The sequence below is a fragment of the Ailuropoda melanoleuca genome, chromosome 2, assembly GCF_002007445.2.
Source record: "Ailuropoda melanoleuca isolate Jingjing chromosome 2, ASM200744v2, whole genome shotgun sequence".
NCBI classification, from domain to species: Eukaryota; Metazoa; Chordata; class Mammalia; order Carnivora; family Ursidae; genus Ailuropoda; species Ailuropoda melanoleuca.
In genome coordinates, this window is record NC_048219.1 from 95,515,584 (window position 1) to 95,541,883 (window position 26,300).

Consider the following 26,300-nt stretch of genomic DNA (forward strand, 5'->3'; position numbering starts at 1 on the left):
TTACTTTCATTGTTGATTCCTTCCCCTGCTATAGCCTTGATTTCCCACTCCCCCCACCCAGGTCTTAGCAATTCACTGTCCCAATACTTGATGGAATTGCTCTTCCATTCATCATAGCATCCATTCTTCTGAACCACCCAGAGGTTACCTCCTCCAAAAAAATCTCCCTTTCCCTCAATTGTGGCCCTTTTCTGAACTGATGTATGAGCCCCTACTCTATGCCCACACCATGTACTGAGCCAGGATCATCATACACTATTCTGTCCCCAACAGTGGTCATAGAAACTGTAACTGTAAGAGCAGTGGCTCTGTGATGTGTGATGCTGTGTTCCAGCACCTGGCACAATGTCACATTCACAGCAGTTCAAAAAATTTTGATTAATGAATGAAAAACTAAATGAAGATATATGATCATGACTTTTTTATTAATAAAATAAAATGACATTATCTTATTTCTGCATATCTAGAACTCAGTACAGTACCTAAAACACAGCAGGTGCCCAATCAAGTTGAGTCCATTTTGACTTAACAACATTCACTGAGTTCCTAAGATGTGTCAATAGCGTGATTGCCACCTGACAACAGACCATGCATAAAGCAATCAGTCTGCTCCATAGAAAGCTCACAGCCTGGCTGCAGCCAGAAAGGTGGTTATGTGCACAGAGAGAGGCAGACACAGGTGCCTTGAGATTGGGTACTTTGACCAATATGCAGATATGAGAAATTTATAAATCTTATTACAGTAACATGAACGAGTTCGGTGGTGTGTAAAGGAGGCATCTGCTGTCTCATGCATGAGAATGTAGAATGTCATATGATGTTTAAATGGTATAGCACAGAGCAGCGGGTACATATCCAATTATGTCATCCTCCCATGCTTAAAACACTTCAGTGGCTCCCAACAGCTTTAAAGATACAGCACCAGCTCCTCACCTTAGCCAACAAGCCCCTGTGACTAATGCCCCATCCCAGAAATATGAAGCTTCACTTTGTCATGATCAAGTGTAAGGGGTGCCTCAGATAATTCAATACCAATAAAGTTCTAAAGCTTGAGAAGGTTTGACTTTTTGTAAATTAGAGTGAATTCAAGGTTATCCTTGTACTCCTATAATTCTCTCGCAGTCATGCACACTTTCTGAACCAGAGGTAAATAGGGGAGTCATAGTTTGCATTATATATACTGAGCATAACATATAGCTTATTTCTGTTTGCTCAAACCTAGCATATCTGGGTGTGTTCCATACATATGAAAGTCAGCTCTTATGTGTGTTATCCCTCCCACCACCCCCACATTTCCAAAATGGCAACAGTGTGAAAGGAGGTGCTGCTTTCACATGCAGGGTAAATACCTATTACACAGGCAACAATGTGGGGGTTACATAGTGGTTAAGAACATGAGCCCTGGAGTCAAATTGGGTGGTTTTGCGTCACAGGGCTACCACTTACACTTACTTATGGGAACTGGAAGAAGCCACTGTGTCCTCTAAGATAACTCATCTTATCCACATCCTTGCATTCATATTTTGTTCCTGAATTAATGCCCTCCTCTTGAGTACAGGTTGGACTTATGGATGTGCCTCTAACAGATTACGACAGAGGTAGTAGATGTCATTTCCAAGACTAGATTTTAAAAAGGTCATGGCTTCCATCTCGGGTGCTCCTGGATGACTTGCTGTCAGAGAAGCCAATTGCTCTGTCCTGAAACTGCCCTGGGAAGAGGTCTACATGAGCAAGTTTGGAGGCTTCTGGGCATGTCATATGAGTGAGCCCTGAAGCAGACTGCCATAGTCAAACACCAAAATGACTGCAATGCTGGCTGACATCTTAATTGCAGCTCCATGAGAAATTTAGCCACAACCACTCAGCTAAGTTGTTCAAGGACCCAGGGAAACTATGAGGTAATAATATGTGTTGTTTCGGATGCCGAGTTTTGCTATAAGTCATTACGCAGCAACAGATAGTTAATAAACTCTCAAAGAATTAATTTTCTTATGGGGCTATAAGTATAAGAAAGAGCCTACCTCATACAACTAGTAAGGATTCAAAAAGATACTCAGAAGATAATCACAAGGATCTTAATGAAAAACCAACAGGTCCTACATCCCTTCTGCAAAGATGATCTCTTTTAGTTCTTAATTCATTCTTTTAGTATTGACTATTTGTATCTCTGTATAGTATGTCCAAACTGCTACTTTTTGATTTTTTTCATATTTACACGTTATTTTTTAACTTACCAACATAAAAGATAGGAATTTGGCTTTTTCCTCACCTCCCACATGCAAAGAACTTTCTATCCCCCATACCTCCCATATAGTTGTATTGTAATTTTAGTTAGATCAACGGATACTGTTTACAGTGATGTGACAACATACACACCACTCACAAATAGCAAATCTTATAATGTGATTAATTTTCCTTTTCTGAAACAAATGTGGTTTTTGTCGAAATCAGTAACAGCCTTATTCTCCCATTTGCCTAGTTGTCTATACTGGTCACAAATTTAACTCCTAATTCACTAACAAATTTCTAAAATGCCTCCCAAAATATTTATGTAATAACAAATATAAATGGATACCTAAGGGGAGAGAGAGAGAAAGAATGGGGAAGAGGGGACAGAGATGAAAGCTAGAAATTTCTGGATATTTATATTTTAATTTTTGAAAAAAAAATTTTTAATATTTTTAAAGATCAAATATAATAAAAAAAGCAATTCCTAAACATTGAAAGAAAATTAAAACAAATTAACTAAAAATTATCTCAAAGGATACTGACATTCAGTAGTTTCTTTGTAACTTTGTATTACAGAATGTTTGAAATTCACGTAAAGAATGCAGAGTAATAAAATGAACCTGATATTATCACATTATTATATTTGGCTTATCTTGCTTCATCTATATTCTTGGAGTATCAGTTATTCATTGCCAAATAACAAACCACTTCAAAAGTGACTTAAAACAACAATCATTCCAGGGCTCTACAGGTCTTGGCTAATCTGAGCAGTTCCTGGCCAGGCTCAGAATGTCTTGTGAAGCCTGCCCATTGGGGTGCTTTGGTTCTCCCTCTGTGATCTCTCATACTCTCACAAGCAAATTCCCGTAGGTAAAGCCTCCAAGATCAATACGATGGCAATCAATTGTCGGGCCTATGGTTGCATGTTTGTTGAAACAACTTTGACTAAAACAAATCACTTAGCTAACCAAATTTCATATAGAGCATCACAAGAGTATAAAAGGAAATGGAGTGATAGAGGTGGAGCGTATCATGCTTGACTTCATGGAAGAGGGTCACATGGCCACGTAATGGGAGTATAAAAAAGTCTTTTAATTTTATGAAGATCATTAATATTTGGGGACTGATTACTACTTTAGTTAGCCTACCATTCCTAATATACTTTCTCCTGAAATTTTGGTTCAGTTACAGGGAGATATCTGAGGGCAAAGCCTGGTAACGAGCATCCCTGCTTATAAATACTAAAAATAAACTCATAAAACATAAGGACTTTGCCCAAAAACACAGCAGTTGGTAAGTTGCTGATCTAATTCTATCATTCTTTCTTGATTTATTAGTGGGAATATTTTATAAAAATGAAACATTCCTCATCAATTATTAGTTTACCATAAACCACAAGATTGTATGAAAAAAGCAAGAGTGATAGCTGATACTTCCTCTGTAATTCGTCAGTTTCAAAATTCTAAAGTTGTCCCCTGGTATCCTCCACAAGCTACAAATAAAAATACTTTATTATAAATTCACAAATTTAGACATATTGAAAACAGTAATTTGACTAGTAGGAAATAGTAGATAAATCTATCAGAAAAAAAAATGACAAAAATCTTAAAATATATTAAATAACTTTCTTAGTAAATAATATTGGTATTGATTTATTAAACTATTACATGTATCAAGAACAATTAATAGCTAACTATGTTCTTAATGACAACAGAAGCTAAAATTTTACCATAAAATAAAAATATAAGAAGAAAAAAATATATATTTCTGAAATTTTAATTTGAGTTGGTGGTATCAGTATGAACTCATTATTTAATTATTTTAATGATGTATTTTCACATTTGGACCACTAAAAGTACTAAAAGCACACTAGTGCACAAACTGTGGTCTCTAAACACATTTTCCCACTAAAAGGAAGAAGGGTTTTACTGAGTTTATGTTTAGAACTGAATGAGACTAGAATGTCTCCTTTGCTTGAAAATGAGAAAGCTATTAAAAATTAGAATATGTCAAAAATGGCACAGGAGCCAATTTGATGGAAGAATTTGAGTATCAAAAAGACTAATGATTACATTTATATATTTGAAGATATAAAATCTACTAGTGTTTTTTATATCTATCATCTATCTATCTATCTATCTATCTATCATCTATCTATCATTGATCTATCTGTGTAAGCCCATTGGTTACCTCTGGAGTATGCTAGAGAATAAAGTCCTATTCTAAAAACTGGAAAAAGTACAGATCATATCCTTCCTTTCTCATATGGAATATATTTGATGGTAACTTAATATTACACAAAAAATTTAAGTTGATAGAGGATGTTTTCATGGATGGATTAAATTAACAATACCCAAACTCATGGATCAATCTCAACATTTCCCCAAAGTGTCTCTAATGTGATATAATCAGAAATACACAGCACTACTAAGACTTGCCAAAATTTGAAGCTGATCTAATCAAGCCCTAAGATTTAAACACTAATTTACAGAAAGAGGTAAAGAGACATGCTCACCCACACTCTAAGGATGCAGTTAACTAAATCCAGAATGTGGGAATATCTGACTCAGTTCCTTAAAAAAATAAATAGTAAAGAGGAGATAGGGATGCAAGAGACATACCAATCAAACACTACATGTGGACCTAAAAAAAAAAAAAAAAAAAAGAAAGAAACAACAGCAGAAGAAGTAAAATCAAATTTGGTATCAGATGATATCAAGAAATTATTTTTAATTTTGGTTGGGTATGATAACAGCAGTATGGTTTTATCGCAAAAGATAAAAAGGTCTTCTTTGTTAGAGTTACGTACTGGGGTAGTTGTAATGAAATCATCAATACACAATTTGTTTTTAAAATACCTCATAATAAAAAAGGAAGACCCATCTATATGCTGCCTATAATAGACTCATTTCAGATCTAAAGACCCATGCAGATTAAAAGTGAAGGGATGGAGAAACATTCACCACACAAAACAAAGTGAAAAGAAAGCTGGGGTAGCAATACTCATATTAGACAAGATGACTTTAAAACAAAGACTGTAACAAGAGATAAAGAAGAACACTATATGATCATAAAGGGAACAATCCCAAAAGAAGATATAACAATTGTAAATACTTATGCACCCAACATGGGAGCATCCAAATACATAAAGAAATATTAAAGGAAGGACTTGATAGTAATACAATAATAGTAGGTGATTTTAACACCCCACTTACATTAATTGATAGATCATCCAAACAGAAAATCAACAAGGAAACACTGTCTTTGAATGACACATTGGACCAGATGGATCTAACAGTTATATGCAGAACATCCCTTTCTAGGGGCGCCTGGGTGGCATGGCGGTTAAGCGTCTGCCTTCGGCTCAGGGCGTGATCCCGGCGTTATGGGATCAAGCCCCACATCAGTCTCCTCCAATATGAGCCTGCTTCTTTCCTCTCCCACTCCACCTGCTTGTGTTCCCCCTTTCGCTGCCTGTCTCTATCTCTGTCAAATAAATAAATAAAATCTTTAAAAAAAAAAAGAACATCCCATTCTAAAACAGCATATTCGTACACATTCTTCTCAAGTGCACATGGAGCATTCTCCAGAATTGATTACATGTTAGGCCATAAAACAAGTTTCAACAAATTTAAAAAGATTGAAGTCATACCATACATCTTTTCCAACCACAATGCTATAAAACTAGAAACCAAGCACAAGAAAAAATCTGGAAAAAAACCCACAAATACATGGAGGTTAAATTAGGTGCTACAAAACAATGAATGGGTCAACCAAGAACTCAAAGAGGAAATCAAGAAATGAAGACAAATGAAAATGAAAACACAATGGTCCAAAATCTTTGGGATTTGGGGTTCTAAGAGGGAAGTTTATAGCAATACAGGCCTACCTCAAGAAGCAAGAAAAATATCAAATAAACGACCTAGCCTTAAACTTTAAGGAGCTAGAAAGAGAACAAACAATACCCCCAAACAGTGGTTTTAAAAGGAAGGAAATAATAACGATTAGAACAGAGATAAACAAAATAGAAACAAACAAACAAAAAGCAGAACAGATCAGTGAAATGAGGAAATGGTTCTTTATAAATATCCACATAATTGATAAACCTTTAGCCAGACTTACAAAAAGAGAAAGAAAGAGGACTCAAATAAGCAAAATCAGAAATGAAAGAAGAGAAATAGCAACCAACATCACTGGAATATAAAGGATTATTAGAGAATATTATGAAAAATTATATGCCAACAAATCATGCAACCTAGAAGAAATGGATAAATTCCTAGTAACATATAACTTCCCAAAACTGAATGAGGAAGAAAAAGAGAATTTGAACAGACTGATGAACAGCAATGAAACTGAATCAGTTAAAAAACTCCCAAGAAAAGTCTAGGACCAGATGGCTTCAAAGGAAAATTCAATGAAACATTTAAATAATTATTAATACCTATTCTCAAACTATTCCAAAAAAACAGAAGAAGAAGGAAGGCTTCAAAATGCATTCTATGAAGCCACCATTGCCCTGATACTAAAACAATAAAGATACAACTAGATAAATAATAAATACATAGAACTACAGGCCAATATCACTGATGAACATAGATGCAAAATCCCCAGCAAAATATTAGCAAGTTGAATTCAACAATACATTAAAAAAATAATTCACCATGATCAAATGGGATTTATTATTGGGATGCAAGAGTGTTTCAATATTGCAAATCAATCATCATGATACATCATATCAATAAGAGAAAGAATAAAAACCATAAGACATTTTCAATAGATGCAGAAAAGGCATGTGACAAAGTACAATATCCACTCATAATAAAAAAACTTTTCGGGTACCTGGGTAGCTTAACCGGTTGAGCCTATGACTCTTGATTTCAGGTCAGGTCATAATCTCAGGGTTGTGAGATTGAGCCCCATGCCTGGCTTCGCACTGACATAGAGCCTGATTGAGATTATCTCCCTCCCTCTCTCTCTGCCCTCCCTGCCTGCTCACACATGCTCTCTCTCTCTCTTAAAAACAAAAGCAAAAACAAAACAACAACAATAACAACAAAAACAACAAAAAAACTAACAAAGTGTTTAGAGGGAACATATCCCAACATACTAAAGGCCATATGCAAAAAATCCACAGCTAATATCACACTCAAGGGGGAAAACCTGAGAGCTTTTCTCCTACAACGAGGAACAAGACAAGAATGTCCATACTCACCACTTTACCCAACATAGCTACAGCAATCAGACAAGAAAAAGAAATAAAAAAACATCTAAATTGGTAAGGAAGAAGTAAAATTTTCACTATTTGCAAAGGACATGATACTGTATATAGAAAACCTTAAAGACTCCACATAAAAACTACTAGAACTGATAAATAAATTTAGTAAGGTCACAGGATACAAAATCAGCACAAAGAAATCTGTTGCGTTCCTATACACTAATAATGAAGCAGCAGAAAGAGAAATTAAGAAAGTAATCCCATTTACATTTCCACCAAAAATAATAAAATATCTTGGAATAAATTTAACCAAGGAGGTGAAAGCCCTCTACTATGAAAGCTATAAAACACTGATGAAAGAAATTGAAGATTACACAAACAAACACAAAGATATTCCATGCTTACAGATTGGAAGAAAAAGTATTGTTAAAATGTCCATACTACCCAAAGCAATTTACAGATTTAATGCAATCTCTATCAAAAATTCAATAGCATTTTTCAAAGAACCAGAACAAACAATCCTAAAATTTATATGAAACCACAAGAGACCCTGAAATAGCCAAAGCAATGTTGAAAAAAGAACAACCATAAGTATCACAATCCCAGATTTCAAGATACATTACAAATGTGTAGTAATCAAAAGAACTATGGTACCAGCACAAAAGCAGACACATAGATCAATGGAATAGAGCAGAGAGCTCAGAAATAAACCCATGAGCATACAGTTATTTAAACTTTGACAAACGAGGCAAGACTATGCAATGGGAAAATTCTCTCCAAAAAATGGTGTTGAGAAAACTGGACATCTACATGCAAATAATGAAACTGGATCACTTTCTTACACTATACACAAAAATAAACCAAAAATGGATTAAAAACCTAAATGTGAGACCTGAAACCATAAAAATCCTGGAAGAGAGCACCCGCAATGATGTTTCTGACATGGGCTGTAGCAATATTTTTCTAGATATAGGTCTCCTGAGGCAAAGGAAACAAAAGCAAAAATAAATTAGTGGGGCCACATCAAAATGAAAAGCCTCTGCACAGCAAAGAAAATAATCAACAAAACTAAAAGACAACCTACTGAATGGGAGAGATATTTGCAAATGACATATCTGATAAAATCAAATAGTCCAATTAAAAATAGGCAGAAGACATAAAGAGACATTTCACAAAAAAGACATACAGGCGTCCAATAGATGCATGAAAAGATGCTCAACATCACTAAAAATCAGTGACATGAAAATCAAAACTACAATGAGATACCACCTCATTGATACACCTGTCAGGGTAGCAGTCAAAGTGTCCATTAGTAGATGAATGGATAATGAAGATGTGGTATTTACACACACTGCATATTATTCCACCATAAAAAAAGAATGAAATCTTACCACTTACAACAACATGGATGGATCTAAAGAGTATAATGCTAAAAGTGAAATGAGTCTGAGAAAGACAAATACCATATGATTTCAGTCGTATGTGGAATTTAAGAAAAAGAAAAAAAAAACCACAAATGATCAAAGAAAAAACAGACAACTCAATAAACGGACTCTTAATGATATAGAGAACAAACTGCTGGTTACCAGAGGTGAGGCAGGTGAGGGGATAGGTGAATAGATGAAGGGGATTAAGAGTACACTTATTGTGATGAGCACTGACTAATGTATTGAATCATTGAACCACTATATTGTACACCTGAAACTAATGACTAATATAACACTTTGTCTACCATACTGGAATTAAAATTTAAAAAAAGAAAATGCATTGCTCCATCTAAAGAAGAAGGAGAAGAAGGAGGAGGAGGAGGAGGAGGGGGAGGAGGAAGAGGAGGAGAAAAAGAAGAAGGAGAAGAAGGAGGAGAAGAGGAAGAGGAAGAAGGAGAAGAAAAGAAGAAATAATGAGGGGAATGGTAACAACAAAAATCACAGCATATTGATAAATGTTGAACCTGAGGGAAGGGTACAAAGAGAACAACTGTACCATTCTATCATTTTGTGTGTGTGTTTGAAAATGTCTCTCATAATAAATATTTTGTTTTAATATTTGGGCATTTCAGGTATTCTGTGGATTTCAACTTTTTTGAAAAATTATCTTCTGGATCTTTCTGTCCTGCTGCAATATGAATAGTATGGTTTCCATTTGGTGTACAGCTATCTCCCTCGTCATACCACCATCGTGCCAGGCATCTCTCCCTCTTTTTTAAAGATTTATTTATTTTAGAGAGAGAGAGAGACAGAGAACATGAGCAGAGGGTGGGACCAGAGGGAAATAATCTGAAACAGACTCCCTGCTGAGTGCAAGACCTCTTAGGGGCTGAGCCCATGAGCCCAAGACCTTGACCTGAGCCAAAATCAAGAGTCAGATGCTCAACCTACAGAGCCATCAAGGAGCCCCGCCAGGTATTCCCTCTTAAAAATGGCTTTCTCAGGGCACCTGGGTGGCTTAGTTGGTTAAACATCTGACTCTTGATTTTAGCTCAGGTCATGATCTGAAGGTCATGAGATCGAGCCCTGAATCAGGCTTTGCACTGGGCATGGAGCCTGCTTAGGATTCCTCTCTCCCTCTTTCTCTGCTGTCCCCCTCAAACCCCACTCCTTCCCTCTCTCTCTTTCTATCTCCCTTCCTCTGTAAAAGAAAAAAAAAACTGGCTTTCTCACTCAGCACAATTTTCTTGAAATATATTCAAGTCATTTCATGTATCAATAGTTTAATTTCTTAGTGGTTTACCATGACATGGATATACCACAATTTATTTAATATTAACCAAATGTCTTTCAAGTCAACTGAAGTTCATTTGGGTTTTCCAGTTTAGGGGTATTTCAGTTGTAGCATCTTTTGAAATTCTTCAGAGTGTTTTTCCCCTTTAAATATTTTTTAATAGCATGCAATTCATTTTTTTTAAGATATTGTTTATTTATTTGAAAAAGAGAGAGAGCAAGCACGAGAATGAGGGGAAGGGCAGAGGGAGAAGCAGACCCCCTGCTAAGTAGGGAGCCAGATGCAGGGCTTGATCTCAGTACTCCAGGATCATGACTTGAGCAGAAGGCAGACGTCTACCCAACTGAGCTACCGCGGTGCCCCAGTGGCATGCAATTCTTGATTAACTGATGCAATATATCTCTAATATCCCTGAGAATATTAATTGTACTATAGTTTCCCTTTTGACATTTTTTTTCTCTTTGTATACACTATTTCTCCGAGTAGAGTGTGTGTGTGTGTGTGTTTAGTTGGACTATTTTGTGTTTTGTTTTGGTCTCCATCTTTTTTTTTTTTTTAAGATTTTATTTATTTATGTGACAGAGAGACAGCCAGCGAGAGAGGGAAAACAGCAGAGGAGTGGGAGAGGAAGAAGCAGGCTCTCAGCGGAGAAGCCTGATGTGGGACTGGATCCGGAACGCCGGGATCACGCCCTGAGCCGAAGGCAGACGCTTAACGACTACGCTACCCAGGCGCCCCTGTTTTGGTCTCCATCTTATCCTTCATGTTAGACTCTTTTCTGGGATGTCAGGTAATTTTCTATATTGAGGAATATATATATTCCTCATTTTAACAGTGGTCTTTAAAGTACTGATTGCTCTCAGAAGATGTCTGTGGTTTGCCTTCCATGTACCTTTACTGTAGGTTTATCTGGTTGGACTATTTCGTGGGAAACCCCTAAAGACAAGTCTGTGTCTCAGTATTTTCTCTTGGTTTTTTCAGATTCTGTGATTGAGAGGGATATTTTACATGAGATTTGGAAGGTAGAAGTGACACAGCAAATATCTATTTCATGATTGTAGTGCAGGGCATGAGGGGCTATGGGAGATCAATGTTGTCACTTATCTTCTGACTTAAGTTGTTAACATAGGGCAGCCAAGCCAAACCAGCTGCTATTCCAGATGGACTACCTCCTCCTTCAGCTCCTCTAATTTCTGGCCATGTGCATTTTTAGATCTCTTATGATCACTCCATCACTAAAGTTGAAGGTCTGGTGGTGGTATGAGCCCAGGAGCTTCTCTGATCAGCCACTGGTGTTGCAAATACGCCATACACATTTATTGAAAACCTACTCATTTTTCAATAACTCCATATTACACTCTCAGAAAACTAAATAAAAAAGACATGATTCTAGATTTCAAGTAATTATGGGTCTTCAACTTAAAAACTAACCCCCAATACAGATAGAAAAATTTAAAAGACCAATTCCTATAAAATAAAAAGAAAAACAAGTTTTTAAAGAGCTCCCCTAGGAAAAAAATGCAGAATCATATAATTTCTCAATCTTTTAAGGAATAGATAAGCCTAATGCTACTTATATTTCTCCAAAGCATAGGGAAAAAAAAAAAAGAAATTTTCCAATGTGTTGTATAGTATAAAGGCCACCTCCAAACCTAACAGAGATCACCCCAAAAAAGAAACCTACAGACTCACTTATGAATATCAATAACAAAATTTTACATAAAATATCAGCAATTAGAACCCAACAGCAAATTTGGAAGAACATCATAGCCATGTGTGGGCTTAATCCAATATTAGGGCCAAAGAGAAAAATTATGTGATCATCTTCACCGATTTAAAAAGACTTGGGGACTGGGTGGCTCAGTCAGTTAAGTGTCTGATCTCAGGGTTCTGGGATAGAGCCCTGCTTTGGGCTCCCTGCTCAGCGGAGAGCCTGCTTCTCCGTCTCCCTCTGCCCCTCCCCCCCCAGCTCATGCTCACTCTTTCTCTCTCTTCTCTCTCAAATAAATAAACAAAGTCTTTAAAAAAAAACTTGTTAAGTCTTATACAGGCTTTAAATTGCATTGAATGTCACCTACAGGAGAAGCACCACATTTTCTGTCAGGAAGAAGATAGGACTATGAAGGAAAAACAGAAGAAGCTCTATCTATCAGTGGGGCAAGAGTTGTCTCCACTCAAAACAGCAACTAGTTAAGGGTGCTACATTTGAAGGTCTAATATTAAGGGCACACATAAAGATACGTGCTCTTCAATGAAAAGGACAATGATGGACATATTAAGACTCTTTAGAATAGATTTTTATATTAATATAAACAGATACATAATGTAGCTGGACGAAACAGATGGATCAGTGTTTTCATATTTAAGGAAAATAGTCTGAATCTAGTTCTGGCAGCTAATTTATTGCCTAAGGTACAATTTGAAATGTCCTTGTGATGCCCACTCTCATTAAAGATAATGATAGTATTCAGAGAACAAAATAGTTTTATTTAGATCTCGCCCTTTCAAGTACCAAGGTCAGAGCTGTAGTTTTTCTGCCCCACCATCTATATTCCTTTAGTAAAACTATAGAAATAGACAAGAAACTCACTTACAAGACAAGTGCATATTTTTTGAAGTCTTAAAAATGGTTCAGTCCTATTTCCTTCCTTTCTTTCTATGTCCCTGGCAATTTAATATTTACCACACGATTGAATATTTAGTTACAGATCTACATACACAGCCTACAGACATAAATAAGATCAAATGCATTCTAGTAATTAAGTAAATACTTTTGAAGCATTTTGCACTTAATAACCATTTATTTAAGTACATTCAGCAAACCTCTTGTGCAGTAGGTCTGTGGGACTACCTTGTTCGGTTTCAGTACAAAAAAAATGAAAAAAAATAATAGTATATTAAAACTGACGGGATTGCTGATATTAGCTCAAAAGCTGTGTCAAGAAATTAAATTGGAAAACAGATCTTTTGATGTCACTGTCTGTACAAAGACGGTACAGGTTGAAAACAGGCATAGATTCTGTAGCATCTGCATTCCTGGAAAGGAGGCTAGTAGAGAGATCAACAGATTAGTGGTGGCTAAAGGTTAGGAATGGGGAGAATGAGGGAGGGGGTATGGCTATAAAGGGACATCATGAAGGGACTTTGTGATGAAAGTATTCTCATCCTGGTTATGGTGGCCATTGCACAAATCCATACATGTGATAGGATTTCACAGAGCCACACACACACACGCACACACACAGAGAGAGAGAGAGAGAGAGAGAGAGAGAAGTGCATGCCAAATGGAGCAATCTGAACTAACACTGTGTATATTACCAATGACATTTTCCTGGTTTTGGTATTATACCACAGTTATGCAAGATGCTACCATTGGAAAAAACTAGGTAAAGGGTATGTAGGACCTCCTAGTGCCGTTTTTTTTTTTTTTCAATTTACTGTGAATTATTTCAAAATAAAAAGCTTTAAAAGGCGAGATATGACCAAACAATTCTAATCCTGGGTATATACTCTACAGAAATGAAAACACGTGTCTACATAAAAACCTGTGCATGAATGTTCATAGGAGCATTATTCATAATAGCAAAACAATGGAATAGCCCAACGAATGGGGAAACAAACAAAGCATGCCCATAGACTGAAATACTAAGCAACAAGAAAGAGTTAAATATCAACACATGCTACAAGGATGAACCTTAAACCTTTAAACCATTATGTTAAGTGAAATTTGCCAGTCATGAAAGGTCTCCTACTGTATGATTTCATGTATCTAAAATGTCCACACAAGGAAAGTCTATATATACAGAAAGTGTATTAGTGGCTGCCAGCAGCCAAGGGTAGGTGTTTGAGAGGTAGGCATCAGGAATGGGAAATGACTGCTAATGTGTATGGGGTTTTTTTTGAGGTATTGAAATGTTCTATAATTAGGTAGTGAGGATGGTTGTACCTCTGTGTAAATACACTGAAAACCGCTGAACAGTATACTTCAGGTGAAATTTATGATGTAAAAATAGACCTCAATAAACCCGAAAAAAAAAAAAAAGTTAAGGGACAGGGTGTTAGGTCAAGGGAAAGATCCCAAAAGATGATTTACCTTGAACCTCAAGAACACACTGCATCAGAACCCTGGTCTCTACTACATTTGACCCACAGTGTCCGACTATGGCAACATGCCCGTCAGATGAACTCTGGTGAGTTCCAAAGACAAAGGAGCTTGCTTGAGCCCAGCTTCTCCGCCACCTGAGACTACACCAATGTTTCATATTCTTCTTAGAAGCCACAACTTATTTAGTTAAAATGAAGATAAGATGAAACAACAGTTGCTAAATAGAAAATCTTGTGTCTAATACTCCTGTTATGCTGTCATCCTGACCCTCTGTGATCCAGTAAGTGAATCTATAAAACTTATAGTAATTATCTTAATAATGTGTTATATGTAGATGATAAAGGTGTAAACATGCTTAATATAAGCTTTCCTAGTGATCCACATATGAATTAAATCTAGCTTATCAGATGCATGGAAGCAAAGCAGTGGGCTTCCATAGGCAGCTACTGCCATGAAACTCAGGGGGCACACACAGCTTCTAAAGCAGTGGTTCTGCTTGTGCTCCTTAAACCAGCAACAACTGGCATCACTCTGAGATCACTAGCCTTGCAAATTCATGGACTCCATCCTGAATCAGGATCTCTGGGCAGAGCATCATAGAAACTGTGTTTTACCAAGCTCTCCAGGTGATTCTTTTGCAAGTTAAAACTTGGGAAGCCTTGTTCTAAAAAAAACCAACCAACCAACCATAACAAAAAACTTTAAAAGCCACACTTATTAAATAGTGGCAGCTAGCGTGACTTTTTTTTTAAATAATTCTGTTTCATTTGCTGAAAATTCAAGTTTTCAGTAAGTACTGGCATTGGCATACCCATAGACAAAATAATTTCAACTTTTTTCTAATACTATTTTTTATTATGTTAGTCACCATACAGTACATCCCTAGTTTTTGATGTAAAGTTCCATTATTCATTATTTGCATATAACACCCAGTGCATCATGCAATATGTGCCCTCCTTAAATTTCAGCTCTTGCCCAGAACTCTGTCTCCATATATTTTTTGTTCCCCTTTTGTTTCCCTTCACGATACCGCACTTCTGTCAGGGAGTAATGTTCAACATATATCTGTGTAAATCAAGAGTGATTACAAGCTCAGTCAATATATGACCCTACTTTTATATTTTTATCATTGGTTATTAAGTTTATCATTGTACCATTTGATGTCTTTCGAGAAAACCTTAGGAAGCCGATAGCACGATGGCACCAATAATTTAAAAGACTTCAGTAAGTTGCTTAATCTCTTGACTCTTCTTTCTCTTTCAAGATTTTTATGAGAATTAAATGAAGTAATATATGGAAATTAGCTGCCATGACGCTTTCCCCACAGCAGGGATGCAGACAATGGGAGCTTTCCAATCGTTATCATTTATAAATTATTTAAAACAATTAAACAAAAAATGATTGAGCACATGTACACAGTAAATTTAGGATATTTATCTGGAAATTTATCAAAATATATAGGGCACACCAGCCCTGTTTAGGTAAAGAGTTAGGTGCTGGGGATACAAAAATGAATAAAATGTTGCCCTGGTATCAGATTTTAAGTCAGGTGAGAGTATAAGTTGAGTTATATTCCCCATTTATATGACAAATTCTGGGGGAGTTGGACCTTGAATGTCTCTGTATTTTCAGGGACTAGACTGGTTCCTAGTAGGTGTTCAGCAAATGACTGTTGGCAAATTTAGAAACACATAAATGAACAAGCTAGGAGAGCTCCTGTGGGCACCTATGAGGACCATACATGTCTTCAGATGTGCCCTTCTAAGAGGCCTCTATGGAGGCCAAACTAAAATAAATTAGACTGAGGATGGGAAGACCGGGGAGAAGACCATTGCGAAAGTCCCCCTGAGTAAGAATGAAAATCTAAGCAAGAAAAAGCCATTTTAAATCTTTCTAAAAAGCTGCCTAAGCGTGGTGCAGGGACATTTTTATGCATGTTTGAATTTGAAGACAATTATTCTACAGCTTATCTAGGACTCTATACATCTGGGCATCTCATTTGGAAAGAATCAGAAATCAGTTAAAGGGAAATAGGCAGAAGTATTATTTTCTTTTGGAGGAAAAAAAATGTTTACAAGTTGATTTAATACAATGGTAAGATTTAAGCCTTAAATGTGTCTGTCGCTGTAATCCAAAAATCCATTTCAAATTACACTGAGATTCAGTATAAATCTAGGCTACCATGCAATAAGAAAGCGTAAAAACACTGGGTACAAATGTATCAAGCATAAGGAAATCCAAAGGGAGAGATCACTGGGTCACATAATGGCAATAGTTACTATTTGATACTATATGATGCCTACTATGTGTCAGACACTGCCTTAGACACATTACATGCAGGATTGCTAACCTCATACAATTTTATAGCGGTATAAACAAAGACTCAGAAGACACCTGATTTTGTCTGAACTCACCCATCCATCAGCACAGCAACTGATATCTGCGCCCAGGCATTAGCTGTGCTCTGCCTATTCTTTTCTTCACAGAGATGTTCCTGCATCTCATTCAGATACACATGATATAAAGTCAAATGCAATAATCAGAGATGTATTTCAATTTCAGAGTCTCCAACAAACATTTACAAACTCTCTAGTGTCCCTTGGAGTTAGCTTTGTAGACAGACCTGCCCTTACAGCTCTGGGAATTCCTCAAAGTCCCCAGAAATACCTAGCCACCTTATTGTGTCTTTCTAGCTTTACCCATAACAAAGAAAGCTTTTCGATTGTTGAAGCGCTTAAATTTGGAAAAGCACCCACAGATAATAATTGTCTTTGCATTTGCCTGGGGCTTCTAACTTGATCATATCACTTTACCTTTTCCTAAGCTTAAACAATAAAGAAGTGAAGGTTTTAAGATGATATTTGATGTAATGATATGAGGATATTTTATTCTCCATTTTATAGATAAAAACAAAACAAAACAAAATAAAACAAAAATCCAATCCAAACAAAAACTCATAAACCCTGCAGACAGGCCAGTGTTAACTCTAGACTCAGTTCCACTGGGGCTAAACTGGCCTCTACTTAGGCTCACAGTGTTCAAGAATCCCTGATTCATGGCATTCCTATCATCTTACACAGAACAAAACTTCACTAATGCAGCAGGCTGGGGTGCTGTGGACTGATTAGATAAGGAGTACAAATTGCCATTTGATTCATACAGCTGGAAAATAATCTTGAAAGATAAGATAGTGTAACTTTTCAGTGCCCTTGGCTTTGGTACTGAAATTGCCATCTGGTGAGGGGGAGCCTCCAAGTGAGAATCTCCAACCTCTTTATCCCAGGCAGTCTTGAAAAAGTGAACTAAGCCCCACCACATCCACCTCCCCAAGACCTGATTTGAGGCACATATACCCTAATCTGCTTGCTCCTGGTTGGGCTCATCCTTTGAAAGTAGACTCATATCATGTTTGGAATGGTCAATGCTTGCTCCATGGGAGTAAGACCTGACATCACAACCAAATGGTAATTTTCTTGAGAGTAGGGTTCAGGGATATAGTGAGAAAAAGAGGTTTTGTTATTATTTTAGCCAAAGGGTTTTGCATTAAAACCCTAGCCTCCCTGCTTCTGAGTCAGAAGCCTCGCCTGATTACCATGCTAGGCATACATTTTCCTAAACCTAACAGTGTGTTACTAGATATACTTCAGAAGGTTATAATGAATTTCCAAGCAAACACATAGTTGGTGTTCAAAATCAGTCAGTTCCTACTGTTCTTCTTACCCCTGCTCCATAGAATTACATTTATCAAGTGTTGATTGAGAACATTCCAGCCCAGAGTAGAAGCCGCCAGAGGGCTAATGTTCTCGCTGCATCCAAGGTTTATATGCAGCAAGTATACTGATTGGGTGAACATCTATCCGATCAGTAAGTGTACTTCCCACACCATCTGTTGTCGTTCTACATAGCATTTCTGCTCTGCAATCACTATACTAATAACTATATGCCTATACTAATTTTCAGGGACTTAAGAAGAAAAAGCAATTTCTATTCTCCAACCGAATAACAAAGAAATAGACACGTTACCATTTATAACATAATCAGATATGTCCTATGATGAGGAAATATACAAAGTCTAGTGTACATTTGACCAAAAGAATACCCAAGCCTACTGCAGGCATTAGTTTGATGGCACTTGATCAGGGCATGAAAAGCTGAGTGGAAGTGTCCTAGGCTAACAAGCAATCCTGCAGCATTTCCAGAAGTGACAGCACATTTTAAAAGTCAGTGGTAGAACAGCATGATATGTGCGGGCTACTAGACTCGTTGACCATTGCTCCAGCAGAAATGGCATAGGGACATTTGCCCCACTTCCCGGTGTGATCTTTAGAAAGTTGCCATGTGTGTCTTACCTTCTGGTTCCCAAGGACTTAGCAGGAAGTGGAACACTAAGAGAGAAGTGGACTGAATCCCCATATGGCTGCATAGATCAGCCCTACTACGGTGTGATGTGAGACAAAAAGAAACTATTATTTTGGTAATTCACTGAGATTTGGAGGTTGCTAGCACCTTAGTTAGCCTACCTTTCCCTTACTCTTTAAAACTTTAGCTCAGTTTCTGGGAGATTCCTGAGTACCAAGCTTTTGGTAACAAGCATTCCTATTTTTGGATAATGCAAAGGAGCTCATAGAGGGTGAGAGCTTTGCCCCAAACCATCCCAACTGGTGAGGGGTGGGTCGGGAAATCTGGCAGTGCTTCCCTGACTCTAAACTCCTTGCTCTCTCCTCTAAATGCTACCAACAAACAAAAAGTCATAAAGTAGTTATATTGTGGTCGTAACTTTCTAAAACTGGTCTCAAATAGACAGAGTAATAAGGGCAATCCTAGTAAAAGTTCCTTGAAGGCATCTTGGAAATAATTACACAATATTTATCTGTCTATATTTTACCATCATTGTTAACAAGCCCAGAATTCTCTGCATAAAGTCCACACTGTAAAATAAATTAATACTTTGCACTTGCACACCATAAAGAATGTGCCTTCCCATACAAATTGGCAGATGCCTATTTTTTTTAAGATGTGAGCGAGACATTATACAATGAAAAATGTCTTTTTTTTTTTTTTTTTAGTATGTGCAGGCTATGTAGTTGACACAAAGAGATTGACAAAAATGCCCTAAACTCCCTTTACTGAAGATATTTAATTTTGTCACTCATGGCATCTTGCATTGGTGCAATGTAGGATGCCCATATCCGGCTAGATTAAAGTCAAACCCACCGAATTCTCACTACCAGATTATGCTTGCAAATCCTTCTCATCATCACAGTGTTCACAGAATACTAATCGTCCTGAAATATGACCATCAAAGAGGAAATGGAGACACAGATCTCTGGGCTAGGGGTGAATATTTTATAAAGCCAAAAAAGCTGAATCTCCGTGACCACCTTGCTATGCCTTAATTGCTGTCCCAGGAATGTGTTGACACATTTTATAAACTTTGTGTATCAGTTGGGGTTCAAACATAGAAGGAGACCATTGGGAAATTACATGGGTCTATTAGGGGGCATCTGTTACGGAATTTGTGGGAGCTGACAAAGCAGTCTCTGTAAGGTTGTGGTTTTTCTGTTGGATGCTGGAACTTGAAAGAATAGTTGAGAAGGGAAGATGGATGCGAAGTGGGGGAAGCAAGGGCACTCTGGAACCCTTGAGTGTGCACTGGAGCCCAGGATGGACTAAAACCCAGGAGATGGCTTGTTGCCTCTCACTTTAGTGGTATGAGTATCCTGCAAAACCTGGGGCCCCTTGCCACAGAGCTAAACACACCCACCTGGCCAGGAATCAGAGCAGCTGAAGGAGAATCCGGAGGACAGTGGAGGAGTAGCAGGCACAGACACTGCCCCAAACAAGCACAGCGAGGCACCAAATCAGCAACAGTGAGTGCGGACTGCACAATGTTGCGGCCTCCCTGCCACCATGCAAACCTCCTAAAAGTATTTCTCTTTTGGTCTTCCCTAAGTAGAAACATGTAAAAAAGAAAATTCTGGGAAATATCATTCAGCCAAACCAAGTTAACACCTATAAAGCTACCACATTTGAAAAAGTAGGAATATTTTAATTATCATCAATTAAAGTGAAATATTTAACTGCAACTGGTCAATACCACTATCTCTTTCCCTTGTCCTTCTGATTGTCACACTTGTCATGCCAGGTAGCACTGGAGAAACCAGAGACACTTTTAAGATCCAGTTAAGGGGAATATACGCTGTGTATACGTATTTAACCGCAGATCCTTGAGTTTGCAGACATTCCCACGTATCGTTATTGGAGCCATCGTGACTTGGGAGGAGCTTCTGTGAACACTCCTGCTGTCCCCTCTGCAAATTCAAGCAACACCAGGGCGCTGGGGCCAGAGGTCATATCTCAAGAGAAATGTCCCCTGTAGCATCCAGCACCAGAAGTTTTTGTTTTGTTTTTTAAGATTATTTATTTGAGAGAGAAGAGAAAGAACACGAGCAGGGAGAAAGGGCAGAAGGAGAAGGAGAAGCAGACTCCCCACTGAGCAGAGAGCCTGATGCCAGGTTCCATCCCAGGACCCCCGGGATCATGACCTGAGCCCAAGGCAGACACTTAGTGGACTGAGCAACCCAGGAGCCCTCAGCACCACAAGTGTCTGTGTCTTCATGGCGAAACTGGGTTTCAAGTGTACACAGCCAGAAATCTGTGTGTAGGAAATTCTTCTAAATCTTCTATCTAATTTATGAAACTTGACAGGAATTCTCCCAATTTCAACCACATTCATAAAAGTTTATGTGGCATAGGAGGCAGGGATGGGAGTTTGTGTTTAATTTGTATAGTTTCAGTTTTACAACATGAGAAGAGCTCTGGGGATGGATGGTCTGGGTGGTTGTACAACATTATGAATGTACTTAATACCACTAAACTGTACACTTAAAAATGGCTAAAGATGGTAAATTTTAAATTATGTGTATCTTACCATAACAAAAAAAATGGGGGTAAAACAAGTTTGAATATTCGTCCCCACACATCTGAAGATATTTGTAAAAATAATTCTATTTTTTGGCATGCCTAAAAAATGTTGACATTTAGTATCCATTATGTAAAGTTTCGTTCATCAGATAACCAGATGAGAAAATGGGATAGTTTGAAACCTTTGTGGTTTTTTTTTAATAATATTTTTTCATTATATTATGTTAGTCACCATACAGTACATCCCTAGTTTTTGATGTAAAGTTTCATGATTCATTATTTGCATATAACACCCAGTGCACCATGCAATACGGGCCCTCCTTAATACCCATCACCAGCCTATCCCATTCCCCCACCCCCCTCCCTTCTGAAGCCCTCAGTTTGTTTCCCAGAGTCCATAGAACCTTTGATTGTATAGTCACTCTGTTTTACATTAAAATAAATAAGCAATGGGTATTTTGAATGTGTATGTGGCATTACTTAAAAATAAAACTCTAAGAGATCATTTTCTAAATGATCAGCTTAATTTTTTAAATTATTTCAATCAACTATAACTAGAGGAAAAGCTGAATTACCACTTTATTCTTTGCAAAAAAAAAATAGATAAAAACATCTTGTAAAGAGAAAAAAGAAAGGCATGCCTGGGTGGCCCAGTCAATTTGACAGCTGACTCTTGGTTTCAGCTCAGGTCATAATCTCAGGATTCTGGGATGGAGCAACCCATCGGGCTCCATGCCCAGTGGGCAGTCTGCTTGAGAGTCTCTCTCTCCCATTCTTTCTCTGCCCCTCCCTGCTCATGTTTACATGATTGCTCTCTAAAAAGAAATAAATAAAATCCTTTTTAAAAGAGAGGGACAAATAAAAAATAGCCAAAAGATACATAACTAAGAGGACTATAAAATTATATCAGGAATTTAATGAAAAAATATTTTTTAAATTTGGAAATGTTTGTGATAGGTGCCATTCTTTTCAGCTTGTCATTTCTAGTGATTTATTTTCCTATTCTAAAAATAATGTAGAAAAATTATTAAATGGGATCTTCAGAATTATATAAGTTTTGGAGATTTTCAAACTTTGATCTGCTCCAGTTCAGAGCACAGAGACTGAGAACAGCACGGGTAGTGGATCATTTCCAAGCAGCAAAGCTGCCAGCCTGCCTTTCCTAGGAATGCCTGAGTTCTTCTCTCAAGCAAGCAGGAGCCCTGGACTTTTGACATAGGCTTCACTTGGTGTCCAAGGACCTTCATCTTGCCTTTGACCTCACTCTTAAGTCAAGTTATGTGTGAGGCATTGCCTTAGAAAATTGAAAACTGGATTGGGAAGCTACCCAATTTTCACTGCACTGCAGTTTCCTCTTCTGTAAAATGTAATAATACTGTTTACCTCATGGGTTTGTTTTGAAGAGTAAATGGGATCATGGGAACGTGCATTTAAACTGTCTGATGAGTTGTAGGTGCCTGAGAAATCGAGGAGGGGCAAAGTGAGAGGAAGAGAATAGAAACTAGACAGAAACTATAAATCAGAATATTGGAAATGCCATGGAAGAACTCTTCAGGATTCCCAAACACACTCTGAGATGCTTTGAGAAGGAGGCATGGATTTTCCGGGAGAGGAGAGAGGACAAAGGCATTCAGAGCAGTGGACAGGCAGGGGTAATAACCATGGCCTTCCACCAAGACAAGCCATATCATCTCGCTGTATAAAGAATCTTTTCTGAGCACTTGCATAGACCCAAGTGGGAACTCTGTGCAAAGGTTTCTAGAGGAAGAAGACGCCATCCCTGGTCAGACAGTGAGGGACAGGTAAGATACAGTGCAGAAGGATATGTTTGGGACCGAAGAGAGAAAGAGCCTGGGAGATATAGTCACTTTGTTGGTTAGGTAGTATATACAGCTTCCCAGCAAGAGGGTCCTGGAGCCTGATTTTATCATTCACTGATTCTGCCATCACTTTTTATAAATATGCATATTAAACTTAATTTAATTCCCATTCTAGATTGGATTAAATCTTCAGTTATCCTTTTGTCCTTGTCAGGCAGCTAGAGATAAAGCCCTTGATGGGAAACTGTTTTAAGTGGATGGCTTGACTGGGGAATTCGCCTACCTCTTAGAGTCAAATACGGGTTCCCAGAATGGACAAAGCCTGGAAGCAGCTATCACCCCACCTCAGTGTTGTCCTAATGAGGCCACTCGCTATTTGCATGTGCTTCCATTCCCTAACCACATGCCTACAAACTGACAGACAATATGGACACTGAGGCTTTCTGACCCAAAGAAAACCAGCTCACTCAGGATGGCACGCCACCCCTCGGCACTGAAAACTGCACCAGATTTACACAGCAACCTCAATTTATAGTCTTTCCAGATCGCTTGCATGTCAATCTTTCAAGATGCATTTCAAGGCAGATTTAAAGTAGAGAAATTTCACCATCTGTTTTAATATGTAACTTAAAAACTTGACTCCTTCTCTGTAAAAGAGCCCCAGCTAGTTACACTGCAACATGACAGTCACCTTTTGGGAAGATTGCCTCTGCTACCACGGAGATAATCTTCGTCTTTCTTGGATACCCATTACGTGTATATATAACAATTTTTTCCTCACATTTTTTTTCCTAATAAGTTTGGATTTCAGGGCATCTGTTTGCCTCCTATGCCTGCCAGGTCTTCAGGTTTGAGGGAATGTCTCCTGACTGATCATTACCTGTGAGCTTTCCTTTTTTTGTGTAGTCCCAGCTTCTGGAAAACTTAACTGAAGTTGTCCAATTTCTGTACAAACTCTCAAGCACTTTTTCTCAGTCACTGCTGCCTGAACTCTGCCTAACCTTTACCAATATTCCACAAAGTCCTTAATGAGATTATTTTATGTTGTCATGCTAGAAAATTGAAAATGAAAGAGCTTTGATTTCTTGGAGGAATCACATAAGGGAGTCTGTGCACTCCCTTTTATTCTTTATCTTCTAATTAGAAGATTTGAGGGTGTGTGTCGCTTTTTCTTTTTTTTTTTTAAGCAGGAAGAATGAGACTAAGAGAAGAATATCGCAAAGACATTATTTCAACCTTTGCTTTTTTTCCCTTTCACTTTTATTCCCACCTTAACATGATTTTAACTTACAATTATGAAACCTGAAACGACCTCTACAAATCGAGAAATAAAAAGATCCATATTGTTCAAAGAAGACTTTTGAAGAATTGGAAAGTACAAGAGAGGCTATCCCCACCCCAAATTGATGATGATGCCCAGCTTGGTTGCCCATTGCCTCCCCACGAAGTCTGCCCAGTCAACCTGTTCTCCTTATTGGCTCCCAAGGCAATATTGCCTATTTGTGCTCCCCTTTATCATCTCTATCAATGTGCCACGATCCTTTAGTGAGAGCCTTTGAGAAGTGAGACATTCCTTCTGCTTAAGTCTTCCTAACTTGTCCAAACACCTGTGTCCTATAAGGACTTGCTGCTCCTCACTGGTGCCCCAACCTTAGGTACACCAAATCGTTCTGATCTCTAGAATCTTATCTATTCCACTTGTTTAACAAAGAATTAACCTTGTTAAGAATTAACCTTAACCTACACTATATGTTGGGCAATTGAACATAAAAATAATAATAAAAAAAGAATCAACCTTAACTTACTTAACAAAAGAATTTAACAAAGAATTAACCTTCATAATCACTCCATATGCATAGATTGTTGCCCCCCAAACACTCTATATATCTATATCTATATAGATATCACATATACAGATATATAGCTATAGGGATAGATGTAGATATAGACACAGATATGGATTATATGCTTTCCAGCATTTTGACCAAATGAAACCGTGAAGAATATCGAAGGCTGTGAGGAGTAGGACCGAATATTCATAAGGCTCTCCTATCATTTGCTAAACACCACCAGGGCTTTAAAAATGTTATTTCTATTTTCTCAAGAAATAATTATCAGGCTGGCAAAAATCCAAACTTTTGACAATGCTCTTTGTTAGTGAGTGTGTGGAGAAACTGTCACTCTCACGCGTTGCTTGTGGGAGTGAAAACTGGCTGAAGGCCTGTGGAAGTCAATTTGGTGATATATAGCAAAATCACACCTATCCTTTGACCTGGCAATCTCTCTTCTGGGAATTTAAACTACAGATATACGTGCAAGTGTGTGAAATGGCATCTGTTCAAGTTATTCACTGTGGTTTTATTCATATGGGATTAGGAAAAAAAATCAACAAAAGCCTATCAATCCAGCCTTTATGCAATGAATTATGGCACAGCTCTACAACTGAATCCCAAACAACTGAAAAAAGAATGATGGAACTCTTTATGTGCTGATATGGAAAGATGAGCTCTAAGATAGATCGCTATTTGAAAAATAGTGTGTATAAGATGCATTTGTATTTGCTTGTATTTCTACAAAAAAACTCAGGTAGAAGACACAAGTTACCTATAACAGCCTCAGGGCAGGTCTAGGCAGGTAGAATAAAAATCAGTTTTTCACTGAATATCTTTTATATGAATTGATTTGTGAACACAGTACCTATTCAAAATTTAAATAAAAAATCCAAGCGTCATTTTAATATATTTAAAATCACATTCTTGGGGTGCTGGGTGGCTCAGTTGGTTGAGCATTGACTCTTGATTTCAGCTCAGGTTATAGTTTCAGGGTCATGAGATTGAGACCCACATTAGGCTCCATGCTCAGGGAGGGATCTGCTTGAGATTCTCTCTCTCCCTCTCCCTCTGCCTCCACTCTCCCTCTCTAAAATAAATCAATAAAATTGTTTTTAAAATTTTTTTAAATCACATTCTTAAAATCTGTGGAGTGACTTCCAGTTCAGATAAAATAACTTAGATTTGTTCCTCTCTGATCTTCCTTGCTAACTACAACTATCACCTTAGAAAATAATCCATAAGTAGCCAAGGGGACTCTGAGATGTGGAAAGAGGAGGGTGACGTGGGTTGGGACCTCAGGACTGAAGGGATAACACAACAGTGATTCTATACCTGCCCGTTGGCCCAAGAAGGTGACCCAAAGCCAATATTATCTGACCTCAATGTAGCACAGAAGGCAGCTCAGATAGGATTATCCTCCCCTGACACCCAGCCCACTGAATCAAAAGACACTT

At 37.7% G+C, this 26,300-nt stretch overlaps 1 protein-coding gene across 1 annotated transcript in view; it reads right to left on the reverse strand.

Moving 5' to 3' along the window:
• Positions 1 to 26,300, reverse strand: part of CNTNAP5 (contactin associated protein family member 5) — an 820,239-nt gene that overhangs the window by 298,196 nt on the left and 495,743 nt on the right. The gene's annotated exons all lie outside the window — the stretch shown is intronic.